Source organism: Rhea pennata, chromosome 5, assembly GCF_028389875.1.
Source record: "Rhea pennata isolate bPtePen1 chromosome 5, bPtePen1.pri, whole genome shotgun sequence".
Lineage (NCBI taxonomy): Eukaryota > Metazoa > Chordata > Aves > Rheiformes > Rheidae > Rhea > Rhea pennata.
This window is the reverse complement of record NC_084667.1, coordinates 51,643,918-51,661,792: the sequence shown is the minus strand read 5'-3', so window position 1 is coordinate 51,661,792 and position 17,875 is coordinate 51,643,918. Positions and strand designations below refer to the sequence as shown.

The 17,875-nt window shown below is 36.3% G+C and overlaps 1 protein-coding gene across 1 annotated transcript in view; it reads left to right on the top strand.

Annotated features, from left to right (window-relative positions):
* Nucleotides 1–17,875, top strand: part of EFCAB11 (EF-hand calcium binding domain 11) — a 69,482-nt gene that overhangs the window by 8,921 nt on the left and 42,686 nt on the right. The window lies entirely within an intron of this gene.

Below are 17,875 nucleotides of genomic sequence, written 5' to 3'. Positions count from 1 at the left end.
TTTCCTATAAACTAAATTTGGCTCAGGATTGAAAGGGCAAAATTTGAAAGAGTAATTTGTAGGTTGTAAAAAATATGATCTTACTCTGCAGTTGCAAGTGGACACTGTTTCAGTTCACTGTTAAACTTTATTTTGGTGATGTAAATGACTTGTCTGAAAGCAACTTGGTCATTGAAAGAATTCCCTCACTATTGCAGGCGTGACATCAGATAGCTTGTTGAGCACTATCTTTAAAAGATGTTAGTTTTCAAGCAATTTGCAAGCATATGGTTGTGTGAGGGACGTTAACCTCCATTTGAACTGATATAAACAATCTATGTGTTCAGCTCCAAGGCCAGAAGATTGCTTGTTTACTGAGGGCTGAATAATTTTCTAATTTTATAGGCTATGTTTTAGTAAGCCCCTTCATGTTACACAGTAATAACAACAAAAGAGGCATCATATAATATGAAATTGAGATTACAAGCAGTATCTGGTCTGCACTTCATGAATATACTACCGATTAGGTGAAGATGACCTGTAATAATGTGTTGATTTTGGGTGCTTGGATTATTGAGGGGTTCTGGGGAGGCATTCTTTCTGGTATATGCCACGGTACAGTGCGTATTTAAGCATTATAGCAGAACAAGAATACGTATATGCATCTTTTAAAAAAATCTAAGTGTAGTCTGACTAACCTTAGATGATCCTCTTGCCTTTTTGTGCTGAAGATATAATACATTTTGAAGAAAGTAATTATTTTAAAAAGATTGTTTTAAGACTTCTGGAAACAAGGGAGCTTGTTGCAGCAAAGTCTATGAAAGTGATACTTGATAATCATGTTACCAGACTAAAGTGAAGCATAAGGATTTTGATAAACATAGACAGAGTTTACAGTGCAAACTATATTAGAAAATGAAGAAAATTCTACAGCTCACATTAGTCCAGAAAAGGAGGGAAATGTTAGTGTTCATGCCCTCCACAGGTTTGAAAAGTTGTGAGATTCGTTTTTCTTAAGATTTCCAAGTGATTTTACTATCACTTTGGGGTACACTGTCCAGAAATGAAAATGTAAGCAGAATAGCATATGCAGTTACTGTTCGTGGTATTTTATTTTGTGTTCTTGATACATTGCTTTACTGTTTTTCTTATTTTAAGAATTATCAAATATACTTAGCCTTAGCTTCATGTTGTAAAAGAGTTCTCAAAACCTATGTCTATATTAGCAATTGATACAACATGTAACGGTCAAGTCTATAGAGCAGAAAGTTTATGCTGAGGACCCAATGTCTATTCAACATTAAGTGAAGGGATTACTTGGACTAATTCAAATCTGGTCGATCGACTGAATGCCCAGTAGGAGTTGGAGTGCTTTGAGTGCATGCCTGGAGCACATCTTTCAGTTTAATTTCTTCTGAAAGGAATGCAGTTTACATATTCAGAGATCACTCTGTGATGTGAGCCATAGTACAATTAGCAGGGAAAATTGGGAAACTCAATTCAAAAAAGCATTCCAAATCTTAGATTAAAAAATAGTGACACATCATGGAGGCAAGCAAAAGCTTAGTAGTTATATTTCAGAGCTTTATGAAATTGTCAGATGAATAACTTCTTGTGTTTATAAAATTTTCAGTTTAATGGAGATGCTATCTCCAAACCACTGTACTGGTGGACTCTTTAATTTTTTATAGCTTTGTATTGGATTGCTGGGTACATTATTTTATTATACTTTTTTAAAAAGTAAAATGTTACAGAAGAAGCTAAACCTTTGGTTAGTGCTACACTAGTTTAAGGGAAAGGAAAGAGAAAGAAGGGGGGGAAAGTTAAATGCACGTACTTGATTCTAACTTCTCTAGCATACAGAGTAGGAATTATTTTCTGCTACTGAGCATAGTTCTCAACATATTTTTTGACATAAAAATGAAAACAAAGATATTCACACTATGCAAATCTTAAGGAAGGCAAAACATCGGTAACTGATAGGCATTAAGAATGAAGGACCCTGGTGAATTGTTTTTATCTTTCAGTAGATTCACCCTAAATATTTAAAACTTACATAATTGCACTTTGAGATACTAATGCATGACAAAATCTAAAATGCTTTTGAATGAATCACTTTTCAAAGTCATCTGTTCCATCTGACCCCATGAGTTACCTATTTTCATCTGCTCATAATTTGTATGAAAGTAAGGTCTACTCTAAATTCAGGATAAAATATTCAAATCCACTTACAACCCTTGCACTCTGAATATCTCATATAATACATATACAAGCAAAATCCAAGAATCCTATGCCAAGGTTAGAATAGTACAGGTTTTGGATATGTAATTACTACAGTTGTGCAAAGTGCTCTTAATGAAGCATCCATACACTTTGCATCGATTTTATTAAACTTGGGACTTTAAAATTAAATTATTTTATTTACTGTTCATATATTTTATTAAAGCTAAGGTAGACTTAAAATGTTTACTATAATATAGCAAGAAGCCGGATAAAGAGTAAGGATTTTTTTTTTTAACCTTCTGTGCCTGTATCTTACCATCCCATGCTTATACTCCTCTACCCTGTATGCACTCTCTCTCCACTTCTCAAGGCCTCTGCTATCACACTAGGCCTCTATTTCTCTACCGTAAGTCGTTATCTTAAAGTCATAAATACTTCATTTTGCATAGAGCAAATTTTTATTACTCCTATCTATATGAAACTGGTTACATTGTATAAAAATGAGCAAAACAAATTAGGTATAGCCACCTAGTCTTTCAAAGAACTGCTGTTACAGCTAAACCAAGTAAAAAGCTCCGGACAGGTGAAGCAAGCTCAGACAAACCAAATCGGACAAGCCTCAGGCCTTGCAAACTCAGTACAAAGCTTGTGGTCTGTTACAAACAATGGCTATACTGTGTTTACTGGAATACAGGGCTACAAAACATACAGGTACTATCTCTGCTTCACTTTAATATTCTTTTACAAATGTATAAAGATATATTGAATTAATTTGAATTAATAATAGAGACTTTGGTATATGGTGGTGTAAAATGCTCTGTTTTATGAAAGAAAAAAGATACCTAATTTAGCAGTGTTTCTTAGTATAGTAAGAGGGTAATCTTTTTCTTTATTTTATGCCATGAAAATAGAACCAGTGCAAATACATTTTCATCTCATACAGTTAAAATAATATTTAATGTAGATGCTCTTGCTTCTGATGAATTATTTTCTTACAGATATTGGTAATATCCTGTGTAGTTAGCTGTTGATAAAGTTTTCCAAATGCAAGTGTTTTCAGTTTAGATTTGATTGTATTCACTGACCATAATCTTGATTGGTTTTATATCTATAATATATATATAATATTATAGCTTTTTGGTGGTTTTGAGCTAATATTGCAGTTATACTGAACAAAGTGCTCAAATGCGTATCATGTGTCTGATGTGCATCTGATTAAAATGCCACTGTGCCATAAAAACTTGCATCGTGCCTGACAGGAATTGCAGAAGTGCTTAGTATGGTAGATGGTTTGATGATACGTTCTCTATTAGTGTGGCTTTTTAAATAGGTAACATACAAAATAATTTCTTTAAAATAAGGCTGTTGTTCTGCATTTGGGAACATAGATACGAAATGTCACATATCCTTTGCAATAATGATTTGTAATTTCTTGTTCTCTGCAAATGAACGTATTTTTTTAAAGTGAGATTCAAATTCTTGAGGAAAAATATAAAGTAGTATTTTCTTCTGTTGTGAATATAAATGTGTCATCTAAATGGAATTGCACAATATTATTAATTACTACTGCTAAGAGAATTTTTGTCTTAGCTGTATCATTTGTACAGAAAAAATAGATATTCGTATGTTAAATCCTTAGGCTCTAATAATCAGAAATAAGCTGAAAACCAATCACATGTGAATGAACTAACAAATGATGAAAAATGTCTAAAAACAAAAGTGGACAGATAAATCTCATACAGTTTTTAAAGCCAGCAAGCCTACATCTGATTTAAGGAAGAAAAGAAGACATTCATGATCTGCATTTTATGCTGCTATATTCTTAGATTGATAGGATCACGCACTAGAGGTATTTTAGTACTTTCGTATATATTAGTTCTTTCCTTACTAAAAATGACCTATTATCTCATTTTTTTTATATAATTATCTAGTAACAAGAAAATAATCTGTTTTGGAGAGCTACTCCTACTGAAGAAATCTCATGCTCTTTTATGCAAGTTTGATTTATAGACATGTACTGCAGAGCACAGTGAATATGAAACATTCATTTTCCTATGGCTAGTTGCCATGGAAACATAGTACACAGTACAATGTCATTCCAGCTCTGGTGATGCCTGCAGTAGTTTATTCCTTTGTTGTTCTTGTTTCTTAAGCAACTGTCTTGCAGCCTTTCATATTATCACACTTAATCACCTACACGAGTCTGTTTTCTTATCTCTTGAGAACCATCTCTAATAGAAAAGATCCATTTTTGCCTGTGCTTGCATATGTGTGTAGATACATTTCTCTTTTTCAAGTGATTGGTTAAAAGCTGGTCCCATGCACACAGATAATACACTGCTGCCCTAAAATTGGTGAAAGAAGAAGGCAACCGGACTGACTATCAGAATTCCTCAGGAATCCGGAGAAAGTCAATGTCATCTAAAAATGTATAGCTGACCTGGGCTAGCATATTTATTTACTGTCTCCTGTTGTGGCCTGGACTTAGACTATTTTTCCATAATCCAATATCTCACTTCAGGAAGACAGGATGAAAAATCATCCAATAGATTCTCCTACCTGTCCTTAGATGTCATTCATGAGGTGAAGAATTCAGCAGTTGTCGTAGTACCTACTCCATTTCACCCTTATGAGATAAGAAATGAGAAGAGCTGAAAAAGAAAAGACCCTTGTCATTAATCTAAAAGAGTACTAATGATGTTCAAGGCAATAAGAAGAGCAAAACAATTCCTCCTTAGGTAAAATAGGTCTGGAAAGTATAGTGTTTGTCTACAAGCCCAAGGCTGTGTTTGATACAGATTTTAAAACAGGTCAGTAGGCCTGATCGTGCATCTGTTATTCGTAGTCATACATAGTCTAAAGAATAAAGCCTCATATTTATAATATTTGCATGGTAGTAGTGTGTATTTATGCATAACAATGCCACTTTGTAACTAACTAATAATAAAGGAAAAGGGAATGTTCCTCTTGGGAGAATTACTTCCTACAAAGCAGTTCATTTATTTTTGTTAAGAATTTTTCCTGGATTTTAATGTTTGATCTGTGTGACTCTTCCACAGAATTCCTCCTAAATAATAGGATGTGGAAATCTCTCCCAATTTTATAACTGATCGTATTTCTATATCAGATTAGAGCTCTGTGAAATACTATCATAAGGTAATTGTGGTGTTAATAAGTTTTTTTTAATAATTGTTTTATACAATGTGTTGTTTTGTAATGAATTAAAGGGATCTGCCAAAGCCACAATTGGATATTAAAACACTAGAAAATGGACTAGTAAAAATACTAGAATGTGACACTCATACTCCATTTGCATTACAAAGAAATTAAACAATTTTTATACTGAGAAGCTTTACCCTAACACAAGTTGATGTTTTTCAAGGCAGTACCTGTTTGATGCTTCATTACACAGGTCATATAGGGACACAGGTCACAATTAAGACTGTATCAAGCTCAGGTAAGTGAGGTGATGTTCTGGGAGAAAACGTGCATGGTTGAAAATCTTTAGTAGAAAATCCTGAATAAACACCTAAAGATAGCTATATCTTATGGGTAATTATTGATTGTTTGTTTGGCTTGGTTTTCCTTTCTATAACTCTTATTTCCAAATTTGTAAACCGATTGTTTAACTACTATTTTGCGACTATAAGTTCAAATTACTCATTAGCGTTAATGCTGGTATAATAAAAACCATCTCCAGGTAAATCTACCATGATTCGGGCATACAATTCCTTTTGGAGCAGTGAATCAGTGCACTTTTCAGTGCATGGAGCTTTCATTATAAGTAAATCTGACACCAGACCATCTTAACAAAAATTTGAATTTTTAGCAGACATAACCTGCATATATTATCCCAGTCTTCCAGAAAAGTTACTTCTGTGTGTATTGGTTTAACTGAGGATAAAAAGAACTGCTGGTGTACTTGGATTAAGTACACATGAATTTTTGCAGGTTTGAGACCTAGCATGTGGATGTTGTGTGAAGTCCTACATGTTTACACATTCATTCCTTCTAAATAATTCAGCATTTTCTAATTTGGGAAAACATGACTGCATAAAACAAATCTTTAAATAATTTTTTAAAAGCTAAACTCCTGACATAAAGAATATTTATTTATTTTTTTCTATTTTTGAGGAGCTGGCAAAACAAGCATTAGTAATTATATTGCCAAATTTTAATGAGTCACAGCCTCATGCCTCTTACTTACGACTTGTGCCATTCACACTGGCTGCCTTTCATTGGTCCTTGAAGTGCAAAGTAAATTACTTTAGCATAAACCATTCTCAGTGGTGGTTTATGTGAATCCACTTCATTTTGCGTTACCATGGAGTAGGAGTATGCGCGTGGTCAGTTACCATATTACGACTACAGTGCTATAACTTATTAAAATGTTCTAATGCCACCATAAGTGCTTAGTATATCATATCCTCAGGGCTCTCTTTTAAAGACAGTTTCTTTCAAATAGGATAAAACTGTAAGATATAATTAACAGAATGAGAAGGTAGCACTATAAAATAGACCAAATTCACAACATCAAAGATTGATTTTTTAAAAATTATTATTATGAATAACATCTAGGATAGCAGCAGATCTTTTGTCTTGCTTGCCAAAATGCCACAACTATGAAGCAATTGCTTTTAGTAAAAGTAGCTTATTTATTCAGTCTACTGATCTCTTTAGAGGGACTACCTATGCAGATGCTGATTATTTTTTAACAGTATTGGATGATAGAAACTGGGAAAAAGACAGATTCCCCCAAACTGATTTCAAATCAACTGTTAAGCAGCCATTAGAAGAGGAAAATTCTTGTTCATTTTCTTCCAGAACTGAACCTCTACCCTAAAGGGGAAAATGTTCCTTAATCTTCTTCAGAGCATGTTTTTTATTAAAACTGGAATTTTCCTCCAGTGTTAAGAAAAAAGATGATTTTAAGCAAAATAAGTTGTACTTTTTATTTGAAGTGTAATCTGTGATGTATGCTGCTAGCCTCAAATGCAGATTTGGATTTTTTTATTTTACTTTAATCAATAGAGAATAATATCAATAGCAACAACTCTTACAGTAGCAAAAACGTGTTTGCAAAACCTAGGATCCCTTTATGCCAGATGAAAACTGTGACAAAAATCAAAATGAGCCAGTCTATAACATATTAGAATAGCCTTCCTATCAAATTATTGGCCAGTGTTTTTTTAAGATTTTAGATACTGTTCTTTTTTCTTACAATTTTTGCTGCATTCTGAGAATGCTAATCACCACCAGAACTGCAGCATAGTTGAAAAGAAAATACTGCAATAATACATGTTAGCAAACTAATAGCTAGTTTAGAGAGATACCTGATGACAGAAATTGCTTTTCACACAACAAAGTTATTTCTTGATTTAATAAATATTCTTCAAGTTAACTTGCAGCATGTACTGTTTATGGGATAGCTACACAGTGACCCTTCCTCTTTTAATTAAAACAATAAAATAAATATTATTAATAGCATTTAAATGATATGTGCATTCTTAGCAATCCCTATATTCACTAATTTGGCAATGTTTGTAGAATTATTCATGTTCCAGTTTTAGTAATATTTCTGTGGATTTTTAACTGACTTCTAACAAAAATAAAGCATTTAATATGGTTTGTGTCTTCTCACTGATACTTTTGGAATGTACAGACAGGTTTCAATGAAATATCACAAAGAACTGAGATTTTATAAATAATTGGATTTCTGCAAAATTCTTAAAATAGGGGAACTGAGCAGGAGAGAGAGATGCTATAAGTGTCCCAACAGAGGAAAGGGCTGTTATGTGAGTTAATGAACTTTAGTGGACACCAGAGAGTCCGCGTGGAAGAAAGACCTTATAAATGCCCAACTGCAGAAAAGCTTCAGACAAAGATTTCATCTTAGACTCTAAAGTCAGTCAATCATAAGACACAAATCTGTAGGAAATCAGGTGTCATTAGTTCCACTTTTCACAGAACTATTTTGTTTAATCAGGTTTATAATTACTGATTTGTTGTGTTACAATATTTCCCTCAAAAGTTTGAAAAGCATAAAGCCATAAGTCCTGAAGGATTTAATAATCTAAGATGATTTCTAAAGTTTTAAAATGTATCTGCTGATGTATCTACTGATTTTTTCCCCAAAATCTTTCATATAGCATACACATTTTCTTAAAATATATTTGATAAGGGGAGATCACCTTTTACTCATAGAATCATAGAAGAATTAAGATTACAGATACCCTTAACTATGTGTTTTGTCTTGTGTTTTGGTAATGATACACAAAATCCTACTGTTGTAAGAAAGGCCACAGCATAGGACAGAGCTGTATGGTGATGAGAGACAGTGGGCATAAGTTGTTTCGGGGGAAAATCTGTCTCAAATAGGAAAAAACGTCTTCACCACTGAGAATAATTAAATGTCAGAATTAGTTACCCAGAGAAGTGGTGGAATTTCCCTGGCTGGAAAGATTCAAGGCTCAGTCTGAGAGGCCCCTGCATAGCCTAATCTTATGCCCTACTTTCAACATAAGGTTGGACCAGATGATCTCCAGAAGTCCCTTTCGACCCAGATTTGTGTATCATTGGTGAGCGTCTGTAATTTTTGTGGAGAACCTTGGAAACCACATAATATTGAGTAGCACTTGAGAGACTTAGTTAAGGACTAGGGTCATGTAGTACTAGGTAGTATATCTGAATAGTAAACTTGGTAGCAAATTCTATTCTTCCTTCTATTGGTCTTTATCTGCTGATTTATTCCATGTATATGTAAGGCATTACATGTACTGTAATGCCAAAAGCAATATTTATTCCTTATGTAAGTTAGTGAATATCAATACACAGCAGCATTCTCCTCTGCTTATGTCTAAACACTAGTAAACACTGTCACTAGTAATTTGGAGTATGTGTGTTATTTCAGTGTAAGGAGCTAAAAAATTGTTCCTTATATTAATTATATATTGAAAAGTAATAACTCTAATCTTTTAAACAGTTTAGTGTAATTTAAAGGACTTTGAAGTTCTATTTGAAATAATTATATCAACTATTTACTCTTTCTTTTGGAATATTATATTGGAAGGTTAATAAATTCTTCAAACTAACTTTTTAATGCTGACAAACTGTTCCATAAACACTTAAAATGAACTTTAATATGGAGTCATCTAGTGAAAAAGGTCAGTAAGGAGTCACTGATTCACTTAATTAACAAGACTATAATTAAGTAATTTGTTCTCCTGCCCTCAGCTATGTGATGTTCTTTTTCCTGAGGACTGACTTTAGAAAATGTGTATTATATTATTTTCATGTATGTGCATAGCACAGCAAATCTGTTGTGCAGGCCCATTCCTTTGTTTTTCACATTTTAAATCCAGACTGTTCGGGACCAGAAGCTTCTCATAGTCAGCTGCTTCTGGTAGTGAATTTCCCTCTGCATGTGCTGATGTCCTTCATTTAGAAGAAAGTAAACAATCACATCATACCTCACATGTAGGCATAAAGATGGTGAAGAGGGTATGAATTTTAGATACTGCATGTTTTGAAGTCAAGTGATTAATATTGTTGGTGTTCAGCGATCATCAATTTCCCCCAGAGCAGTAGCAGGATTTAGAATTTAATGGGCTTGGAAAATATTGTACTTGGATGTTAACTGTGCTCCAGACCAGTAGATTGTAAAAACTTGGGCCTTTTCATCTTTTATATTGTTTTATACTTTCAATATTAGGTGTGGGAAGTTAGGGGAACATAGAAGTTGGGAAAAAATTCTTCTTGTTCTTCAGTTATTATATTCCTTGGCAGCAACAAATAATAATCCAAGTCCACAGCTCAGTTACTAATGTCAAGAAATTAGGTGACAACCCTGTATAATCTTTATAAAAGATTTTAATCTGTTTGTGAATATAATTAGGATTTTGTTACCAGTGTGAATTAGAATGATGTTATCTTGGAAAAATTGAAAGTATATTCAAATATATAGAAGCACATATACATACTTGCTGCTTATTTAGTGCATATCATTTTATTATATTTCAAAATCTACAGGACTTTGCAAAGTAGTAAGATACCATAGATACAGCCTTCTATTCTGATGAAAATTCTGTGTGTCTTGATAGTAGGAGGCCTTTTAGGAACTCCAGAACTTTAGTTAAAGGAACTATTGTCTACTACAGTGGCTTTAATAGGGAGTCAGTTTTGTATCATGAAGCAATCTTCACAGACTTTAGGATTATTCAGGTTAAATTGTTTTAAACTTCTGAAATATCCAGAAAATCCAGCATGGTGGCAGATGTCCATCCACAACCAGGAACAAATGTGATTTACCTTTGTGAGCAAGGAGAGATGAGTTCTCTGATCTGACTGGCTCCATTGCTGAGGTTGGTGTTGACTACTCTAGGTTTTCAGGTATTTTGTGATGACCTGGGAACAGTTTGCTGGCCAGGTTATACAGGGTCTGTTTTGCAGGGAATAACAACGAATAGAAGTACACATTTATTGTGGTTTGAGATGTAGTCTTGAAATTGGTTGAGGGGAGAACCTGGCAAAAATCATAGGAAGCAGTGGAGAATAGTGTGAACAAGCAGAGTCCTGGTTAAACAGGACACAGACAAACAAACAAACAAACACTAACGTGCATGCTTGTTAAACAAGAAGCCAGACATATATGATGGGGGAGGTAGTATGCTTTACTTTGAACAAACTTAGTGAAAGGAGGTAGGTCAGTAAAACATAGACTAAATCGTGCTGGTGCAGGAATGAAACTATGTATTAAAGAAAACTTACAGTCAAATCAGATTAAGAATTTAATTGTGCCAGCATAATCAAATGCCTGTGGACCAAAATTCAAGACCTAAGCAGGAGAAACAGAATATTATGACTATATTATTGATTATCCAAATAAGACAGTGACAGAGACTGTTACACGAGGAGGGAGACAAAATAGATTGCAGAAATGGGAAGCTTAGTAGTAACAGGAGAGTTCAGTTAACCCGAGGCTAGATGAGCTTCTGAGATTAAATTTTTAGATGCTGTTAGTGAATCCTTCAGGGAAGTCACAAAAATAGAAACAACTCTTGACGTCATCCTAAGCAATAGGCAAACCTAGTTCAAACTGTCATTGCCAAAAGACTCCCTTATGGCCCAAAGACCATAATAACATTAGGTTCAGCATCTACGAGAAATAAAGGTTCAGTGCAGGAATAGAGAAAAGCTATGAAATCTGCTACTTTTGTGTTGAATTTGAACAGGAGCTACATAAACACAGGTGAAGATGTTTGCTAAGAATAAAAATAAAGCAGCAGGAAATAAGTAATCCTTTGCAAGCAGCATGCAGATTATTTAACAACATAGTACCAGAGTTTTGGAGCAAATGCATAACACCTATCAAAAAGAATGGAAAAATAAAATAGAAAGAAACCTAACAAAAGAGGGTAAGGAAAACTGTTAAAAATGAGAAGATATTCTTTAAAAAGTTGAAGCTTTGTCCAAATGAAGAAAGTAGGAAGGATTGCAAATTCTGTTAGGCTAAATGTAAAATCATAAGCAGGCAAAAAAAAGTCTGAGGAACAACGTATAAAAAGCATAACAACAGAATAATCTTTTCCATATGTATTAGAAGACAGAATCTGGCCAGAATTTTAGAATATGCAAATGTGCAAACACACAGCGAAAGCATACAAGGATTCACGGAAAAGTTAAGGCAATAACAGAAGAACTGAAATTTTTTTGGCATTATGTTCTGCATCAGGAACCATGGGGGAGGTTCCAGTTCCAGAATCCTTATCATATATATGTGCTGATGTACAAAAGAACAATCTAAGAACAAGGTTATCTGAAGCAAATTATAAAATGAGCCCTACTGAGGAACAGGGAGGTGCTTTGACTCCTCGTTTTATATTCTGAATTTTGGACAAAACTGCCTCTATTTTTTATTTCATCGTTTATCATTCTAGTTTTCTAGGGAAACAGGTCTTATGCGGTCAGAATTTCTGTCTGTCCTACCTTAATTATTTTTAATACTCTGGCCCATTTCAACCAAACTGGATACAAATAGAAATCTCAAAATCTTGAGTTTTTAGAACTCATTTTTGGCATCCTACATTGTTTTCTAGCTGAAGCAGAGAACATACTTCTCATTCATTCTGAGAAGCAGAAGCAGGTTATCTATTAATACTATTTACTAATTTCTTATGTATGTGTTTCAATATATGTATAACTTCAATCAACTGTGGTATATACTGCCTCTTATTCAGCCATACAACTAGGGACTAGATCCCGAAAAAAAAGAAGCTATGCAAGGGAAAGGAAGAGGGTGAGAAGCATGAAGGCAACTGGAACTATTGTAAATGGAAAAGTCACTAGGGAGTTGGGTTATTCTGGTAGGGAGATGTAGGAAATCTATAGTAGGCTAGATTTCATTATTTCTCATTAAACATCTTGTTTCTGTTCCTCTAAGTATTTTTTTTCTAAAAGAGAAAATTGAATTGATGCTAACAACATCTGTTATTTGGCAAGGCTAATTCTTTAGGACATTATTAACCCCTTTTTATCCTTCCGTAACCCTATCAGGGTTTTTGAAGAGAATATGTTTTTGTGCTTATGAAAGAAAACAAGTGAACAAAAATAGACAGAATTATGGGAGGCTGGAGCATGGCAGGTGGTTGAATTTCTTGCATATTTGGTAGTAGTTTAGAACTAAACTTTTCAAGTCTTTATATTATTACGAAGTTTTTCAAGTAGACACCTGTAATGTCTATATGATAAGTCTTAAAAATCTTTCAGAGAATCACAAAATGGTTGAGGTTGGAAGGGACCTCTGGAGATCATCTAGTCCAACCCCCCTGCTCAAGCAGGGTCACCTAAAGCACGTTAGACAGGGTTGCATCCAGGTGGGTTTTCAATATCTCCAGAGAAGGAGACTCCACAGCCTCTCTGGGCAACCTGTCCCAGTGCTCTGTTACTCACAGTAAAGAAGTTCTTCCTTATATTCAGGTGGAACTTCTGTTTTGTTTTTTGCCTGTTGCCTCTTGTTCTTTTGCTTCGCATCATTGAAAAGAATCTGGTCGCGTCCTCTTGACACTCTCCCTTAAGGTATTTATAGACATTGATAAGATTCCCTCTCAGTTTTCTCTTCTCAAGGCTCAACAGGCCCAGCTCCCGTGCCTTTCCTTATAAGGGAGATACGCCAGTCATCTGATCATCTTTGTAGCCCTACACTGGACTCTCTCCAGTAGCTCCATGTCTCTCTTGTACTGGGGAGCCCAGAACTGGACACAGTATTCGAGATGTGGCTTCACCAGGGCTGAGGAGAGGGCAGGATCACCTCCCTCAACCTGCTGGCAACACTCTTCCTAATGCACCCCAGGAGACCATTGGCCTTCCTGGCCACGAGGGCCCATTGCTGGTTCATGGTCAACTTGTAGTCCCCCAGGATCCCAGGTCCTTCTCTGCAGAGCTGCTTTCCAGTAGGTCAGCCCCTAGCCTGTCCTGGTGCCTAGGGTTATTCCTCTCTAGGTGCAGGACCCTCCACTTGCCATTCTTGATCTTCATGAGGTTCCTCTCCACCCAATTCTCTAGCCTCTCCAGACCTCTCTGAATGGCAGCACAGCCTTCCAATGTATTACCAGCCACTCCTCCCAGCTTGGTATCATCAGCAGACTTGCTGAGGAGGCACTCTGTCCCCTCATCCAGGTTGTTGATGAATAAATTGAACAATACTGGCCACAGAACTGAGCCCTGGGGAACTCCACTAGCCACAGGCCTCCAACCGGAGACTGCACCACTGATGACAGCCCTCTGAGCCTGGCCTTTCAGCCAGTTCTCAATCCACCTCACTGTCCACTCGTCTAGCCCACACTTCCTGAGCTTATGTAGGAGGATGTTACAGGAGACAGTGTCAAAAGCCTTGGTGAAGTCAAGGTACACAATGTCCACTGCTCTCCCCTCATCTACTCAGCCGGTCATTCCATCATAGAAGACTATCATCAGATTGGTTAAGCAGGATTTCCCCTTGGTTAATCCATGCTGGCTACTCCTGATCACCTTTTTTTCCTCCATATGCTTGGAGATGACATCCAGAATGAGCTGTTCCATCACCTTTCCAAGGACGGAAGTGAGGCTGACTGGCCTATAGTTGCCTGGGTCCTCCTTCTTGCCCTTTTTGAAGACTGGAGTGACACTGGCTTTCTTCCAGTCCTCAGGCACCTCTCCAGTTCTCCAGGACTTTTCAAAGATGATGGAGAGTGGCCTGGCAACAACATCTGCCAGCTCCCTCAGTACCTGTGGGTGCATCCCATGCGGGCCCATGGATTTGTGGATGTCTAGCCTGTCCAGAAGGTCTCTAATCCTATCCTCCTCAACCAAAGGAAAGTCTTCCTTTCTCCAGACTTTCTCCCTCACGTCCAGGCTCTGGGATTCTTGAGGGCTGCCCTTAGCAGTGAAGACTGAAGCAAAGAAGGCATTCAGTAATTCTGCCTTGTCTGTATCCTTCACCACTAGGGCCCCCGCCCCATTCAGTAGCGGGCCCACATGTTCCCTAGTCCTCCTCTTGCTACTGATGTATTTGAAGAAGCCCTTCCTGTTGTCCTTGACACCCCTTGCCAGACTCAATTCCAACTGGGCCTTAGCCTTCCTCGACGCATCTCTATATACTCTGACTGCATTCCTATAATCCTCCCAAGTAGCCTGTCCCCTCTTCCACCTTCTGTGTACTTTCTTCTTCTGTTGGAGTTTTGTCAGGAGCTCCTTGCTCATCCATGCAGGTCCCCTGCCCCCTTTTGCTGGGTTTCTTTCTCCTTGGGATGCCCCGCTCTTGAGCCTGGAGGAAGTGATGCTTGAATACTAGACAGCTCTCCTGGACCCGCCTTCCTTCCTAGGACCTTAACCCATGGGATTCCTGCAAGTAGGTCTCTGAAGAGCCCAAAGTCCGCTCTCCTGAAGTCCAAGGTTACAGTCCTGCTTGTTGCCTTACTTCTTTCCTGCAGGATCCTCAACTCCACCATCTCCTGGTCACTGCAGCCAAGGCTACCCCCAACCTTCACATCTCCAACCAGTCCTCCTTTGTCGGTAAGGACAAGATCCAGCAGGACACCCTTCCTTATTGGCTCCTCAATCATTTGTGTCCAAAAGTTATCATCGATGCTCTGAATGCTTGCTAAAGTTAATCTGCTTGCTGTTCTGTGCAGCTTCCAAGACATGGAGCCATGAGCAAAGCTTTCTGCCTCCTAATTGCTTAAGTAGTTGTTTTGTCTGTGACATTCTTCCTTTTAAATCCCGTATTAGCTCCTTTTTCTTAAAAATCAGATTTACACTTTGCTCTGCCTCCAAAACCCTGACATGTTTGTGAAGCCATGTGCATCTTAGATGATAACTCATGTTTTTTGGCTTTCCAGCAGGGCCGTTCTTGATAGCCTTAGTCCCTTCTCCATTCTTGATTTCATACCTCTGCCCGAGTTAACACATGCCTTTCTTTTTACGTTAGAATATTTTCAGTATCATCTAATTTTTGTAAATAAACAGTGATAAAGATAGTTGAATATTAAAACCATACTAGCTGTTTAGAAATAATTTTAAAAATTGTATGGTTATTGGTAGGCAAATTATTCTGGGCAAGGTGTGAAAGAATGGAAATGAAGGGTGAAACTGAACGGGATAAAGTATTGGAAAGGAGTAACACAAATAGGAAGTAGAAATTGTTCAAATATAAATGAATGTATGTCCTAATGTTATGCATGTTGCTTAGCAACAAGCAGTAAAAATGTGGATGAAGAAGTACAAAAAGTAATTAAAGAGGCACATGCATGGCATGGTACAGTATAATACTCAGGAATACAAAAAAGATGAAAAATGAAAGGTGGAGAAAAGAATGAATTTGAAGACTGTTAAGATAAATATTGAAACACTTTTTATTCTTTGTAGATTGATTTTATTTCCTGTAAAATTAGGTAGCAAAAATAGACAGCAACTTGCTCTGTAATCAATCCGTAATATAATGTATTTTCCCTAAGAGAAATACAAATTTCAAAATATGAATTGAGTATAAAGAAAAATGTAAAAGACTCTAAAACAATAAACTGAGAAAACATGATAGAAGTTTATTTTTCAACCTAGAATTAACACAGATTTTTAGTTACCTTAGTTACTTTGAATATGAACTTCTGAAATAATGCCACTTTCAGCAAGAATCTGGTTTGCCCACAGCTTTTGCCTTTGAATCACTTCTCGAAAGAGTGTGTTCTTGTGGTTGATTTTAAAGATTCATTTTTCTAACGCTTTACATAGATGAAATTCCCTGTAGCACTGTTTTGCACTTGACTGTTTTCAAATATGATTTTGAGTTTATGAAGAATTTATTATCAAAATGTATCAAAAGAAATTTCGGGGATTTTTTTTCCTCAGCACTCTTGAGTAAGAAAGTTACACAATGGATGTCCAACATGGACAGATCAATGGATATTTTTAGAATCGTTGTCTTGTAAGAACAGTGAGAGGATCTATTTTATTTAGCTGAGAAAGGTTAGTGCATACTCTTCAACAAATCGCTGTGCTGTTTGTGCCACAGTTTCCTCATCGCAAAATGACATTTCTCACCAGTCATACTGAGCACCTTAGTATCATAATCATTAAATGCTTTTACAAAGTAAAAGTATTCATACAGTGATTATACCTTAATGTAGGACCACAAAATATTATTATAACACATGCCATTTATTACATGGATCTTATTCCTATAATGGTCATAATGAATAAGAAATATTGAAAAATAGGCTACTTAACAATCAAGATCACTTTGAATTAAGTTTTTGTCTGTTTTTCAACTGTAGTTTCTAAATTTGTTATGAATATTGTAATTTGAATAATAACTTGAATATAACCTTGTGGTAACCAGCTTCTGAAATCTAAAATTGAGAGGACTCTGTAGGTGATGTTTGGAAATTTGCGTATAAAAATACATAATAATTTTTTGTATTGATAAACTACTTTATAGAAAGAGATCAACCAGAAACATACACAAATGATATTGAGGAAATATTTTCTATAATTTTAATAAATTATTCATATTTTTAATAATGCTTTGGCTTTTTAGCATTAAATAGTTATTATAGACAACATAGAATCATAGAATCAGTAAGGTGGGAAGGGACCCCTGGAGATCATCTAGTCCAAGCCCCCTGCTCAAGCAGGGTCACCTCGAGCATGCTAGACAGGGTTGCATCCAGGCGGGCCTTGAATATCTCCAGAGAAGGAGACTCCACAACCTCTCTGGGCAACCTGTTCCAGTGCTCTGTCGTTCTCACAGTGAAGAAATCCCCCCTCATGTTCAGGCGGAACTTCCTGCGCTTCAATTTCTGCCCATTGCCTCTTGTCCTGCCACATGGGACAACTGAAAAGAGTTTGTCTCCATCCCCCTGACTCCCTCCTTTCAGATACTTGTTTTTTCTGGTTGGGCTGCCCATAATTATTTTCTGTTGTGTCTAAGAGTTGCCATTAAAAATGGTGTATAACTATTGCAATATATGGGCAAACCCCTATTTCAATACCCCCTCAAGGTAGTTGTCCCAAAGGGAAGATGTCTCTGGTTGAAAAGGCAACTGGACTGTGCAAGTGGAAAAGGTGGATCAGAACCAATTTGATGAGAAGGGATTTGATGAAGAGAGGAGTAGGACTGACTGGGCAAACTATTAAGGAGAGG